The 15,620-nt window shown below is 57.5% G+C and overlaps 1 long non-coding RNA gene across 1 annotated transcript; it reads right to left on the bottom strand.

The window, feature by feature from the left end:
• Positions 1–1,491: 1,491 nt before the first annotated feature.
• On the bottom strand, positions 1,492–10,859 carry LOC116458319 (uncharacterized). Its single transcript, XR_004245290.1, has 4 exons — positions 10,735–10,859; positions 8,959–9,085; positions 6,301–6,405; positions 1,492–2,090 (listed from the first exon to the last, which is right to left on the bottom strand). It is a non-coding gene; the product is annotated as an uncharacterized LOC116458319 (long non-coding RNA).
• Between the last annotated feature and the right edge of the window lie 4,761 nt (positions 10,860–15,620).

Raw genomic sequence — 15,620 nt, 5'->3', positions numbered from 1 at the left:
CCTCAGTGTCGGGGGTCACCCTGGGGAGTTTGAGGCCCTGTAGCTTCCAGCCCCTTGCTGCGGGTGGGACGGGGGTCCCAGAGCCTTGTATAGGTAGGGTGCAGATCACTCTGGCCTGGGCCTCCCAGACTGAGAGGAAGATGAGCCCTCTGTGGCTCCTCAGAGGCCCAAGGCCCCTCAACAAATGCTTGTGGGTCTCCCTTCATCAACACACACGTCACACCATCCCCAAGGACACCCTCTGCCGGCCCCTCAGGCCTGTTCTGCCCCTGAGGACAGCTATCTGGTGTGGCTTCCTGGAGGTGGCGACAGCCCAGTTGAATGAGTGTATGCCAGGAGAGAAGCCCTGGAAAAGACATCCAGGCCGAGGGAATGGGGCATGCAAAGGCCTTGGCATGTGAGTTCAGTGGGGCTAGAGACAAAGGAAAAACAAGAGGAGGGAAGATGAGGTGGCAAAGTTGGGAGTGAGGGAACAGAAGCCAGATCAGGAAGAGCCTTGGACAGACTTTATCAGGAGCAGTGGGAGGCACAGAGGGTTTTTGAGCAGGGCTGTGAGTTGGTCAGGTTTATCTTTTTACAGCTTGTTCTGGCACCTCTAAAGACAGAGGTAGAGAGGGAGAGCCTGGGCTATGGAGGGAGAGGATGGAGGCCTGGGGCCCTCAGGCCAGAGATGGGGGGCAAGGGCTGGCCGAGGGGTCCTAAGGCAGTCACCCCCTCCTGCTTCCTTGTCTTTAGACCCCAATTCTCTCTCAGGGAATCTCAAACTCAACCCGGGAGCCTCTTTCTCCTCCTAGGCTGCAGGCTTCCTGAGCACAGTGACCTCGAGGCAGGTGAAGGAGAAAACTGTCATGCCTGCCTGGGAAGGCGGCTTGGACTCAGTGTCTCAGCAGACCCCACCTGCCGCCTGCCTGGGACAAAGCCACAGCTTGGCTGTGGCCTCTGGAGATCGCAAAGGACAGTGACAAATGTGCCTTCCTGGTCCCTGGGTCGAGAGCAGAGGTTCCTGTGACACTTGTTCTCCAAGGCCAGCTTCCTCACCACCTCCAGTCCTACCAGAACTACCCTCAAGTCCCAGAACATCGTCTCTTACCTTCCCAGGGTACACATTTATTGAGCACCTACCGTATTCCTGGCACTCGGCACTTCCTTTGAAGCCAAGCGTGAGCTCTTCACCAGAGGGACCTGGTGCTACCTGCACCACCCAGTCCCAGGCACAGAGCTCTCAGCTTGACCCACACTGTCTCATGTAGCCCTCATGCCTCCCCTGGGCCAGGCTGCACCCCAGAGGTCAGCCTCCCCAGCGCCTAGTGCTGCATCCCACAGGGCCTGGCACTCCGTAGGTGCCCAGGGAATGGTCCCTAAAAGATGAGGGAATGAGGAGTGTGGGATGGGCAGGAGAGACCCACTCCTAAAAGAGCAACCATTCTGGCAAACACAGCACACATTCTGCTTTGGGAAAAATTTAATAACACAGTGGCACTTGTTCACGGAGACTAATAGAAACACCACACAGTCCCACACTGCTAAACCAGCCAGGAGATGGCTCGTCCTGCTGGAAAACGTTTCCTAGGCGCCTACTACGTGCTGGAGGCCAAGGCAGAGAAGGAAGAGAAGGAAGGCACTCTGTCCTGGGAGAAGCAGAAGGTCAGCAGATACTCATGACACCGGAGAGAAGAGGGCAGCCCAGGGCAAGGAGAGCAGCACACGCAGCCAGGACACTTTGGAGGAGGCAGTGTGTGCGCTGCAGAAGAATCTAGGGATAAATGGGAGGGGGGCAGCCGGGCAGAGGGATCAGCCTGTGCAAAGGCTCAGAGGCTCCAAAGTGCATGTGTGATATTCCCTGGCCAAGAAACTCACCTTCCAGAAAGGTGTCCTGAGGCAGTAACTGCAGGCTGTTTATAGCAGCCTAGAAGTGAAAGCAACCTAAATGCCCAGCCAGAGGGGATCCGTTTTTTAAATTCTGCTATGTCTGGGGAGTTTCAAGTAGCCAAGTCCTGTTGCTGAAATGCCACATGGTGGGAAAATGGGCTCCATGCTCACCACCCATCCCGTGAATGAGCGAAGCAGGTTACACCAGAGTGTGCCCCATTCTGTGTTTTGAAAAATGAAGAAACAGAGGGAAAGAGGAGAAAGAAGTCAGGAAGTAAATACAGCAAAATTTCAACCCTGATGGTAAGATTCTGGGTGGGGGTGGGGGGAGTCTACTTTATTTATGGGAATTTTTTGTCTCCTACTTTCCTGCGATCATCAGGATGTCATGAAGGATGATGAGTGTGGGGCATTCAAGGAGTGGTGTGGGGTGTGTGGGGTCCCTGCAGGGCAGGGGTTGGGATGACCTAGAGGCCTAGGTGGCTTCATTGACAGAGTGACCTAAGCTTTTATGCCTTCCTCAGGTCCCTCACAGTGACTGGCTCACAGCCAGCATGCCAGAAAGGTTATTAATCAGCAAATATCCACGTGCACTGTGTTAGGCCCTAGGAATCACTCTGGCAGAGAAGGGCAGAGGAGTTCAGAGGACATGAAAGTCATCATGGGCTGGGGTTTGGGAGAGGCTCCCAAGAGGAGGTGACTCAAGGTGGGTCTTGAAGGATGGAGCCCTAGTTTCATATCCCCACCTCGGCCCCATTAGACCCCAACAAGGTCTCTACCTGCCCCCCAGGTCTGTGTGGATCCTGACACAGCCCAGGGCAGGGTGAATTTCAGTCCAGCTATCTGGCATGGTCCTCATCCTGGGCCTTCCTCTAGGCCTAGAGCCCAAGGTGGAAAAGCCACACCTTATCAGGGACCCTGGGCCCTGCTCACCTCCAGCAGGCTCAGGTACAGCCTGCAATGACTACACCTACTCTTAAACCATGCTCTAATCAAATTCTGCTTTTGCCACTTAACAGCTCGTGAGTCTGAAAGTCAGTCTCTTCTTCTGTAAAGCTGATGCAATAATCCCTACCTCAAGGGCTGTGCACATGCAAAGTGCAAGGTGCACAGTAAACATTCAGCAAGCAGTGGCAGCTCACAATGTCACAGTTCTAGATACCAGGTCTGGGGATCTGGATTCTAAAACCCAGTTCTGTTACTAACTTGCTTGGGACCTTGGGACATTCTCATGTTTCTCTGAGCCTCAGTTTCCTCAGCTGGAGGAGAAAGGGGATGGGATGGCTCACCCCTGAGCTTGCTCATAGATGAAATGACAAGCTATGGAAAGACCCCAGGAGCTCCCTCCTCCTGCCTCCAGCTAGAGTTCCAATTGGACCACTGGCCACATGAGATGCCCACCCCACTCTGCAGCATTCCCTGCCACGTGACTCCAGGCCATCACCCAGAAAGCCAGGCAGGAGCTGGATGGAGGCCAAGCCCAGGCAGGGCTGGGCTCCTGTGCAGTCTGCAGGAGCCAGGAGGACAAGCTCCCGAGGTGAAGGCTGCTCCTGGTGCCACTCCTGGTCCTCCAGTCACCGCTCCCCAGCCTCCCCTGTGGGTGGCCTGAGCTGACGGTACCTATGGCTCTTGGCCCCTTTGCCAAGGCCCATTTGTGAGCCCTTTGCTGTGTGAGAGAACTTCTCCAGATGGCTTCTAGCTGGTTTATTTCTCACAACAGCCTGGTTGGGACTTCAGTGAGGGGCAGCCCTCCCTTTGAAGGGAGACTAGAAACCCCATTTTATAGATGAAAAACCCAAGGCTCGAAGAGGTTTTGAGACCTGCCCAGCTGGTATAAAGTTGAGATAACAATGCCCATCTTCAGACTCTAAGACACCTGCTCTTCCCTCCACCCAGCTCCTCTGCCCCCCACCTGGCGCCAGACCAACTCCTTCAAACCCTGCTGAGGCCCCCAACACATCTCGGCTACCATCCCAGCACTGCCACAGGCAGATGGGCTCTTCTGAGCTGTCCAGGGTCCTGGCCATGCCCAGCCCTGCCTCAGGGCCTTCTCCGATCCTTCCCTGGCTGCCACCTCTCCGACTTCCTGGATAGCCACAAAAAGTGGGAACATGTGGCTGGGCTTGGTGGTTCATGCCTGTAACCCCAGCACTTTGGGAGGCCGAGATGGGTAGATCGCCTGAGATCAGGAGTTTGAGATCAGCCTGACCAGCATGGTGAAACCCCATATCTACTAAAAATACAAAAATTAGCTGGGCATGGTTGTGCATGCCTGTAGTCCCAACTACTCAGGAGGCTGAGAGAGGAGAATCGCTTGAATCCGGGAGGCAGAGGTTGCAGCGAGCCAAGATCGTGCCATTGCACTCCAGCCCGGGCGGCAAGAGCAAGACTCCATCTAAAAAAAAGAGAAAAAAGAAAAGTGGGTCTATGTGATGCCGGGCCTGGCCCAGGGCTTCTGGTCCTATGCTGCCTGTGTGCCCTTGGACACCACACTTCAACACTCAGGGCCTCAGTTTCCTTTTCTGAAAAATAGGTACAGCGTGGGGCAAGCCAGGAGGCGGTTCAGACTCAGCACACCTCCGCAGTTGTCTCTGCCTCGTCCTCTGGGCCAAGCAAAGCCAGAGACTCAGAGGCATTTGGGCCCAGCCCTGCCCTTGAGCAAGACGTCCAGAGGCTGTGAGGCTTGAGAACACAATGGCTATGCCCTGCCAGGCCGAGGGGCACACGGGCTGGGGAGCACAGTGGGGTCTCCCATCCCTCCTGGGACGCAGAGAGGAGAGGAGCTTGGAGAGTGCCCCTGACAAGGGCAGAGAGGGCATAACGGGCGGAGGGAGCAGAAGCGAAGGCCTAGAGGCAGGAGCCAAAGGGGAGCCTTGCTCAGAGAGTGCCTGGGAGGCAGAGGCGGCCCCTCTTCCCTGCACCATCAGTGGCCACAGAGAAGAACACCAGGGAAGGTGGTCAGGGCCAGGACCCGTCCTGGGGAGATCCCTCAGGCAGTGGGCGGAGGCTGAAGACTGAAAGCCAAGTGCAAAGCAGAGGCAGCAATCCGAGGGACAGAGTGTGGGGCGGGGGCAGAGGGATAGCGAGGAGGGGTCCCCCGGAGGTAGAAAGGCCAGAGCTACATGGCTTGTGGCCTCACAGTCTCCACAACACCAGCTGACGCTTGCTAAGCATTTGCTCAGCCCAGGGGCTGTGCTGGGCTCCTCATTCAATCCTCACGACCACCCAACCTGTTCACTGTGGAGTGGTGGCAATGGTGGCATGAACTGGGACACTGTGAGGTCTACAGGCTTCCAGTCACCCCCTCCAGCTGAGCTTCTGATTTGTCTAACGTCCCTGAGCTCAGTATCCCCACCCAGAGAGTAAGTTGCAGAGCCTGGGGCATCAGGCTCTGAAAACCAGGTCCTTATCGCTGGGGACATTTTTCCCTACCGCGGGAGTTTGGGTGAGCTCACCAGCTCATGGCGGGTCCCCTGTGTCCTCTTCTCTCTGGGACTGACATCTCCAGAGCTGCCCCTACCGCAGGCTCATTTGTCCATGCCGCCCACAGAAGGCCCAGGTGTGGAGGCCAGTAGCAGGAACCCTGGGTTCAAGTCCAGTAGTCTGACCCCAGAGCCGGGTCAACAGTGGTGCCAGAGTCAAATGTGGGGAAAGAAGGAGCCAACAGGGTTTGCTCCTGGGACTCAGGAAAGGGAGGAGTGAGGGAGGTCGTGGCTCCAGCCATGAAAGCCCAGACCCAGATCTCTGCCCACCCCCAGCCCCAAACACCACCCCCACCCACACCAGGCAGGTCCATGAGTGGTTCGGATAAGAAAGGGCTCGGGACATGGGCCTGAGTCTTGGCACGAGTGTCCTGGCCAGGACCAAGCAGACCCTGCAGCGAATGTTCAGGGGTGCAGAGGGCTGGAAGATGAAGGCAGGAGGCAGCAGCTCAGAGCGGGCAGCTCCTTCCAGGGCAGTGAGAACCGAAATCTGTGCATCCTCATGCCCTGTCCCCTGTCCCTTACTCCTGCATTGGGCAGTACCCAGGTCCTGTCCCCCTGCTCCCGAATCCGCCTGCAGTCCCTCCGGCCCTCCCCACCCTCAGGCCTCACTGAGCTCCTGGCTCACCCTGCCCAGCATCCTGTTTGGGGAGGGAGTCCTGCCTGTCCTGCCAAAGATACACTCACCCAGGCAACCTCCCCCTCCTGGCCCACCATGGGCTGTAGCTGCTCTGTCCTCGACCTTGGCCCACGGCCAGTGGCAGGGTCTGGGCCTGTGAACCTTGGGTGGAATCAAGAGCAAAGGAGGCAGCTGGACGGGCCTGAGGTCCAGCAGCACACAGCTGAGGCTTCCTGCCACGCAGGCGCCTTCCGGGAGCCCATACCAGCGCCACCCAGAGCCTCACCCCATTCCTCTCCTGCCAGAAGTCCCCCTCCCAGTACCCCTCACCTGAGAGAGGCAGAGTAGTGAGCTGGGGAGAGCACAGCCTGAGGCGTCAGACAAGCCTGGGCCCGCTATGTGGTTGCGGGCAGGGTGCCAGACCTGCTGCCTTACCTGTAACATGAAGGAAAAGACGCTGCCCTGCAAGGTTGTGCCAACGGCATGGAATCAGGACCGTGAACTGCCTAGTGCCAGCTCTGATTCCAGCAAGTACCAATCAGCGGTGGTCCCCAGGGCAGCCAGCAGGCACCTGCCCCAGCCTCCCTAACCACAACAGGTCCCATGCTATGCATTGCGGGACCCTCATCTCCATTCCTACTACCCATAAGACACTTAGTCAACACAGCATGTACCAGGATGTATCAGACAGAGGATCCTGGGAAAGCACCCTAAAACGGGAGCCATTATCCAATGGTGAGAGGCACTCTCCCAAGGAGACAGTGCAGGAGAGCTGGGGAGAGATCACAGAGCTGGAGGAGGCACAGAGGAGCTGGGGAGGAACAGGAGAGCTGGGGGAGGGACAATTGAGGTGGGGAGAGACAGAGAAGCTGGGGAGGGACAGGAGAGCTGGGGGAGGGACAATTGAGGTGGGGAGAGACAGAGAAGCTGGGGAGGGACAGGAGAGCTGGGGGAGGGACAGCAGAGGTGGGGGAGGGACAGAGAAGCTGGGGAGGGATGGGAAAGCTGGGGGAGGGACAGTAGAGCTGGAGGAGGGACAGTAGGACTGGAGGAGGGACAGGAGAGCTGAGGAGGGACAGTAGAGGTGGGGGAGGGACAGAAGAGGTGGGGGAGGGACAGTAGAGCTGGGGAGGAGGAGCAGTGCTGGGGAAATAGCACCAGACAAACTTTGCAGCTGCCCCCTGCTGCCCTCCTCAGAAAATAGGCCTCTCCCCTGCATTCCTGCAAGGGTCCACCTGCTCCCTGTGCCCACTGCTCTTCCCCTGCCTGGGACCTGTTCTACCTTTGGGAGCGTCTACCTGTCAGAAGTTTTTTCTTCTGTTGAGCTTGGAACTTCTCCCTTTGCTTCTCACTCCCCCTCCAGGACTGCACAGCACCCTCAGCTCCCTCCTGGGTTCCCCAGGGAGCCTTGGAGCCATCAGTCGAACTCCCTGAGCCTCTTCCTCCCCAGGCTCCACAGCCCTCTCTGCAGCTGTCTTGGCTCACCTGGCTGAACACCCCTGCCCTTCTCTGGATGAGCCCCAGTCTCTCTTTCCTCTCAAGGTGAGGAAAACAGACCAGCTGAGGCCAAATGCAGCTCTTAGCAGGGTGTGGATGACACAGAACCCAGCTAGGCGTGTAATGTGTCTGCCATGGCAGTCTTTCACACCCTACTCCAAATGTTTCCAGCTCTTTTCTAACAGCATATTTGAATTAAGGTGCGGTGGCCCACGCCTGTGATCTCAGCACTTTGGAAGACTGAGGTGGGTGGATCACCTGAAGTCAAGAGTTCAAGACCAGCCTGGCCAACATGGTGAAACCCCGTCTCTACTAAAAATACAAAAATTAGCCAGGTGTGGTGGTGGGCACTTGTAATCCCAGCTACTCAGGAGGCTGAGGCACAAGAATCACTTGAACCCAGGAGGCGGAGGTTACAGTGAGCTGAGATCACACCACTGTACTCCAGCCTGGGCAACAGAGTGAGACTCCATCTCAGAAAAAAAAAAAAAAAGAATAAAGTTAGACCTGGTGGGGACCTCAGTGCCCTTCTCCAACCCCACTCTATTCCTCCACTGTACAAATAGGAAAACTGAGACCCATGCTGAAGAAGAAGTGTAGGAGAGGAAATACTGTCTCCTCAGATTTGAGGAAAGGATAAATGGCTCCTGAAGAGGAGGTCAAGGTGTGAGGGCAAGACTAAAAAGAAACTTTTATGTTTTCTGTCCAGGATTGTTAATGCCTATTACCTGAGGCTGCAGAGACTGCTGATAAACTTTACTATCTAATTCATCAGGAAAGCATCTATTTTGCCAATGAGTCAAGTGAGGTCAGAGGCACTGAATGACTTGGCCAATGGGGCATTGCAACCCTGCCCAGATCTGCATGACCCCAACCTTCACATACTTCCACTCCCTGACACCACTCTGCAGGCAGCAGAGGGAAGGAGAAAGGTGTGTGTGCATGTGCAATCCCCAGGCCATCACCCAAGGGGACAGCACTCAGCCTCCCTCCTGACTCCCATCCCTATACTCGCCCGACCACCCTGCCCCTGCAAACCACTCACAGAGATGAAAGCTGCTATGTTTGAGCATCCCCCTTGAGCTGGTCACTCGCACAAATTATGCATTTAATCCTCATAACCACCAGGAAAGATGGCAGTATTATCTCCAGTTTACAGATGACAAAATTGGGTTGGAAGAATGGACTTACCCAAGGTCACACCTTGAGTCTCTGGTAGGGCTGGAGTGGCACCCAGTTCTAGCGCCACTAGCAAAAGAAAGCCCAGGCAGGGGCAGTGCAGAAACTACTCAAGCTCTATACCTCCCACTGTGTGTCCACAGCAGACATCACTAATCAATCACAGAACTCTTTCCTATTAAACCAGGATGCAGCAGATAACACTAATCAATCACAGAACTCTTTCCTATTAAACTAGAATCCTTGCACAGGGCTCCAGGCAGCCACTCTGAGGGCTTGGCCCTAGAAACAATATCCACTTGCCACTTCTACCTGGGCCAAGGTCCTCTTGGAGCAGTCTGAACATTCCACTCCTGCCCATGTGCTCTTATTCAGCTGTGACAGACCAGAGACTGGCCCAGAATCCCAGAGTATTAGACTGGAAGGACCTTTTGGCAATCTTTAGGCTTATAAGTGAACAAAGAGGTGAACTGACCCATGCATACAGCAAACTGGTAAAGCAGCCTCTGCACCAGGCCAGGCCTGGAGTTCCTGCTCCCTGTCCCACCCCAGTGTCCACCACTCAGTTTCCCCAAAATGCAGTGGAGCCCTGGGGACTGCCAGCTTTGCAGGGTGCCCCCAGAACCTGTGCCCCACAGGCAAAATGGCAACTGGAAGGTTGGATGATTATCTCAAAGCTTGCCACAGAAGCTGGAATCTCCCTGTGAAAGACCCACTGGGCTCCCAGAGGCAATTACGTCCCTGCACGGCTGGGTCTGGAGCTGACCAGGGCCACACTGCGGTCCAGCAGGGCTCTGCCACCTCCACACTGCCCTCTCTCCCCAGACCTTCCTCTCCTCACAGCTCCTGGGGTCTCCAGTTCTCTGCCTTGAAGACAAGCATACTTTGTATCTCACTGAACCAAGGAAACTCTCACCAGCCTAAACCCTAAGCTGCAGCCCTTCCTGAAGCTCCTCTCTCCCCTCCAGCCTCTGCCTCCCTGAAGAGCCCTCTACTTGGTAGCCCACTTCTCCACACCTTCAGGTACCCCCGGTGCACCCACCCCTCTCCATCTGCATTCATACTTGCTCACATCGCCTGACCTAAGAAACAGGCCTCTGTCACTCCCACCTCACCCTCCCACTCCTGCCCCATCTCATCCACCTCTTCAACTGAGTTTCCTTAAACAGCCATCGCAGGTGCCCTCTCTGCTTCCCTGCCTCCTCAGGCCAGGCCAGGGCCACCAACATTCTCCCTGGTGTCTAGTGTGGTCTCGCTCAGACCTCACCCTGCTCACTCCTGGCATATGGGCCCCTCCCCCACTCTCAGCCTCCTGGCCGTGGCCCTCAAGTCTCCATGGTCTGGTCCCAGAGTCCAGCCTCATCCACATGCACTGACCAACTTTCTTCTCCTGCCCTGGGACTCCATGCTGGCTCAGTCCTCTGCACCCTTGATAAACAATCGCAGCAGCAATAACAAAGATATTGCTTCTCTAGAACGAACATGTGCCAATCACTGAGCTAAGCATGAATGAGCCAGTTCCATCTTCCATCAAACCTACTGATTTGTTGACTCCAGAAAAATTCAGTGAATCCCTACTCTGTGCCACTCACTACTCTCAGCACTGGGGATACAATAGTGTAATGATGGTATTGTTCCAACTGCACAACTGTGGAAACTGAGGCCCAGAGAGGCTAAGTGACCTGCCTGGGCTCACACAACCACGAGGTGGGTTCCAAATCCTACACCCACACACACACCCATGCCATGGCCTCCCTGTGGGCCACACACTCCAGAACCCTGCCCCCATCCCCCACTCCTCTGTCGCCCCTGGAGCCCAGCATCCTCAGTGCTTTGTTCTCCCCAGAAGCCCCCTCCCACCACCGCCACCACCCGCCGCCAGCCCGGCTGCTGCCTCCCTGGGAGCTGCTGCCAAGCCGTCAGCTCCTGTCATCGCCCCAAGGCAGCCAGAGGGAGCACCAGCAGCAGCTTTGGCACACGCCACCTCCGGCCGCTCCACAGCCACCAGGCCAGCAGGGTGGGTGCCCCTCCCGCAGCCATGCCATGGGAGTATCAGTGCAGGGGGATCCAGCCCTCCCTATTACAAACCAGGAAACCGACGCTGGAAGAAGAAACTGTGAGGTTCAGCCAGGCCTCCGGTGACAGTGGCTAAATTTGTAAAATCAACCCATCGTGGTGATGATCCAAAGTCTCTGGAAGGCAGTCCCTCTGCTGGCATAGTCCCCTGTTCAACTTGCCACCAGCCTCTGGGAGCTCAGTGGGGTGGGGCACTTCCTCAGAGGAGGGTTCTGACCTCCGCTCAGGTCAAAGCTCCCTCTCAGGTGCCCATGGCACCCACCCCAGGTGCTCTGCCAATAGTCAGCCCTGGGGTCACCCAGCCCTGAGGTCATCCAGCCCTGAGGTCACCCAGCCTTGAAGTCACCCAGCCCTGGGTGCATCCAGCCCTGAGATCACCCAGCCCTGAGGTCACCCAGCCCTAGGGTCGCCCAGCCCCAGCTCCCAGGTGGCCTCCGTGGAATCACTCCTGTCCCCTCCCCTTCCTCCTGGTCAGGCAGGTGACGGCGGTCGAGGTGTGGACTCAGGTCCTGTCCTTGCCCGCCTTCCTGCTATCCCTCCTGGGGGAGGAAGCCCCCAGGAGGGAGGCAGGCGCCCTGGTGGGGCCACACGGGGACCGAGGAGCACACGTGGCCAGGCCCGACCACCACGAGACTGTGTGGGCCGCCTGGGGCTCCCCTGCAGGCGGGGAAGGCACCCCCGGCTGGGTGACTCTCTCTGCTGCCACAGGAACGTCGTCCGAGGAGTTTAAGGAAAAAGGTTGTCCTCTGAGGGGGCCGTAGGTTGAAGGAAGGGGCAAGAAGGCAGCGTGTGGAACAGAGAGGCCCACCCCAAGTCGCTGCCACCTCCAGGCTCCAGGTCTCCTCCCCGGGTTCAGAATCACAGGAGAGAATCCCATTGGGTTTCACTTGGGTCACGTGTCCATCCTGGACCAATCAGCCATGGCAGGGGTGGGCCATCCAGAGGGAGTATGGCCAGTCCCAGAGAAGAAAGAGTCTGTGGGCGGGGCAGTCACCGACACGCAGCTTCCCATTTTACTGGCGGGAGGTGGACAGGCTCCCAAGGAAAGGTCCCTGGGCACTGTGTCCTTGCATCTCTGGATCAACCCAGACAAAGGCCCTGCAGTGGGAGGGAGCCAGGTGTGCCCTGGCGAAGAGGAGGAAGAAGAGGTAGGGTAGGTCCCCAATGGAGGCATGTACCAGGTGTGCCCTGGTGGAGAGGAAGGAGGAGAGGTAGGGTAATGTCCCAATGGAGAGGACCCCCGAGGCGGCCGACGGACTTCAGTCCATGCAGCAAGACAGATATGAGAGACCCCTGTTTCCAACAATGACTCTGGTAATAAGAGCCCAGGAGACGATTGAGAGGAGGGAGGGAGTGGACAGGGAGAGATAGAGGGTGAACAGCTGGACCCAGGCCACTGAGGGCAGGTGGAGGGAGAAGAGTCGCCAGCCTGGGCTCCAGGACACCCAGTGGGGCTCGCTGGGTGAGATGGGGGGATCGAGGGCAGGAAGCCAGCTAGGGGGAGGATGAAGAGTTCAGTTGGAAACATTTCAGCATGAGGTTCTGTAGGGTACACGGGAGAGCTGACTAGAGGGCAGGCGCCACAAGGAGAGAGGCCTGAGCTTTGATCAGGGACTTAGGGGTGACTGGCAGTGACATAGGTGGCCCAGGAGGCCAAAGGAGTAGTCAAGATCTTATAGGAAATGGCCAGAAGAGAGGGGGCCAGGACTGGGTCCTGAGGAACCCAAAATCCAGGAGAAGGGTGCAGAGGAAGGAGAGTGGGGAGAACAGGGAGGGGTGAGACCAGGTCCTGTAGGAGAACTTGGACTTAGCAATGGGAGGTCATAGGGGACCTTGAGGAGAGGGTCCCCATGGGGGCTGGGATGATGGTGGTAAGAAGGGGAGACATCCCCCCAAAAAACAAGGTATCTCCCTATGCCTCTGAGTCTCCAGCACTCGGGAGCAATCCTCCATTATGTTGAGAGCAATGACCCCAATGTCCATCCCGGGCAGAGGTTTCCTTGGCTAGAAGAGACCACTGTCTGAAATGTGTTGGGAAATGGCTGTGCTGTGTTCCCAGGGCCACCTAGCAAAGCCAAGGTCATCCACATTTGACAGATGGAAAATGAGGGGAAGCAGCTCATCCAAGGGGCATGTCCATGGCAGAGCTGGGACCAGGATCAGAACCTTGGTGTCCAGCCTCTCTTCCTGGCCCTGACCACGTCCCAAGTGCTACTTCCAGTGAATGTCATGGCCATAGTGGGGGAGAGTGGTTAGACTTCCTCTCCTCAGGCCTTGGCCCTCCTTCCAGGGACCTGAGCCGGACCTCTGCTTGACCATGATACCCTCTTTAGCCCGGCCTGGGGAGGCCAGGAAGAGCCCAGCCTGCAGGTGCCCCAGCTCTCACATGGAGGCCTCAGGTGAGGTCAGCCCCTGCCAAGTCCCGGATGTCCTGGGCAGATGCCCACTCTGGTCACCACCAGCAAATGAACTCCAGAGAACAGCAACCACCCTCACTAGCAAGCCAACACCAGCAACCCCGCACACCAGCAACCCCACACACCAGCAACCCCGCACACCAGCAACCCCGCACACCAGCAGCCCCGCACACCAGCAACCCCGCACACCAGCAGCCCCGCACACCGGCAGCCCCGCACACCGGCAGCCCCGCACACCGGCAGCCCCGCACACCAGCAGCCCCGCACACCAGCAGCCCCGCACACCAGCAACCCCGCACACCAGCAACCCCGCATACCAGCAGCCCCACACACCAGCAGCAGCAGCCCCCCGCACACCAGCAACCCCGCACACCAGCAGCCCCGCACATCGGCAGTCCCACACACCAGCAACCCCGCACACCAGCAACCCCGCACACCAGCAACCCCACACACCAGCAGCCCCGCAAACCGGCAGCCCCGCAAACCGGCAGCCCCGCACACCGGCAGCCCCGCACACCGGCAGCCCTGCACACCGGCAACCCTGCACACCGGCAACCCTGCACACCGGCAACCCCGCACACCAGCAGCCCTGCACACCAGCAATCTCAGGAAGGAAGCAGTGGGCATTTGAGTTCTCAACGAGGGCAATTCCAGGACTACTGTGGGAGCTTTGGCGCTTGTTGGACCAAGATTCCCGTTCTGACTCTGCCACCTGCCACCTGCCCCTGCACAACCTTGGGCAAGTCTGGACACCATGTCAGAACCTCAGTTTCCTCATCTGCAAAATGGGCTTTCTATGCCCATCTCCTAGGAGGATGAGGATTAAGGGGTCCCCCTTTGCATAGTTGCCTGGAGAGCGAGGGCCCCTCTTTATGTCAGGTATTGAGCTCAGCACCAGCAAAAGAGGCACAGGTGATCCAGTGGAGAGCCCAGCCTCACATCGCTCACTCCAGGGTCCTGATACTTCCTATAAATGTGATCCAGGATTGAGTTCCTGGTTCCCTGCCTTCGTCTGCGCCATGCCCTCTGCTTACTGTGCCCACACCATGCCAGTTTTCCAGGCTGTCGCTGGCCTTTGGCCTGTGTCTGCACCCTCCAGGCTGACCAGTCCTAACGTGGTCCCAGCCTTCTCCCTCTCTTTGGCAGCAGTCATTGGTGCCACACAAACAGCCCATCTGAAGCTCACGTTCAAATACAGCCACCCACGGGCCCAGGAGGCTGCAGGAGCCAAGTGGATGCCCCTCCCCTTGCACCCCTCGCAGTGAGGGAGGGCTGGCAGGACCGGGCGGCCCGCACAGGAAAGCGGGTGTTTACACTGCAAACAGAGGCTGAGCAGAGATTGTGCCGTGGATTCAGCTTCAGGGAGGTGCAGACACCCAGGTGCCAGGCCTGGTGTTTGCCCCCAGCCCCAGTGGTTCTTGCTGCCACCCGCAGCGCGGAGCATTGCTGAGTTGTATTTGCCCCCAGCGCTCAGCCTGTGCCGTGTGCAGTGGCGGCGGAGTGCGCTGGCTACAGGGCAGCCGCTGGTGCCTGCTCACCCTCCGCAGGCTGCTTCCTCCTGCCTGGGATTCGGCTGCCATGGCGCCTGCTGCTGAGCAGCCTGGCTCTTAACAGAGATGCAGGACCGATCCTGCTTCCTGCCCTAGGCCCTGCCCCAGCCAAGGGCCCACCACCCCCAGCCTTATCAGCTCCCCACTCTCTCTGTCGTCACCTCCCTGCCCGCCGCATCACCCCAGACTCTAATCACTGTGAGCGCCGCCCCAGCAAAGGCCATTCCAGCCCTCCCTCATCCCTTTGACAAGCAGCCCTGGTTTGGGCCTCTCTGCTCCTGTGGTGGAGGTGAAGGAGCAGCTTCTTCTCAGGGAGGGAAACAGAAGCCTGGAAGAGAGGCCAGGACCGCAGGCTCTGAGCCAGGCGCCCAGCCCCACCACTCAGGGGCCGGGTGGTGACCTCGGGCAATTACTGTGCGGCTCCAGGTCCCTTTCTCCTTCATCTGTAAAATGAGAAGATGCCAATCCTAGTCTCCACCTCGCAGGGCCAACGTGAGGATTAAATAAGTCAGGGCAGCAGGGCATTTAGAAAAGCGTCCAGCCGGGTGCAGTGGCTCACGCCTGTAATCCCAGCACTTTGGGAGGCCGAGGCAGGCAGATCATGAGGTCAGGAGATCGAGACCATCCTGGCTAACATGGTGAAACCCCGTCTCTACTAAAAATACAAAGAAAAATTAGCTGGGCTTGGTGGCGGACACCTGTAGTCCCAACTACTTAGTAGGCTGAGGCAGGAGAATGGCGTGAACCCGGGAGGCGCAGCTTGCAGTGAGTTGAGATTGTGCCACTGCACTCCAGCCTGTGTGACAGAGCAAGACTCCTTCTCAAAAAAAAAGAAGAAGAAAGAAGAAGAGGAAGAAGAAGAAGAAGAAGAAGAAGAAGAAGAAGAAGAAGAAGAAGAAGAAGAAGAAGAAGAAGAAGAAGAGGAGGAGGA

The sequence above is a fragment of the Hylobates moloch genome, unplaced genomic scaffold (genome assembly GCF_009828535.3).
Source record: "Hylobates moloch isolate HMO894 unplaced genomic scaffold, HMol_V3 SCAFFOLD_19, whole genome shotgun sequence".
In the NCBI taxonomy this organism is placed as follows: domain Eukaryota; kingdom Metazoa; phylum Chordata; class Mammalia; order Primates; family Hylobatidae; genus Hylobates; species Hylobates moloch.
This window is presented reverse-complemented; position numbering and strand designations above follow the sequence as displayed.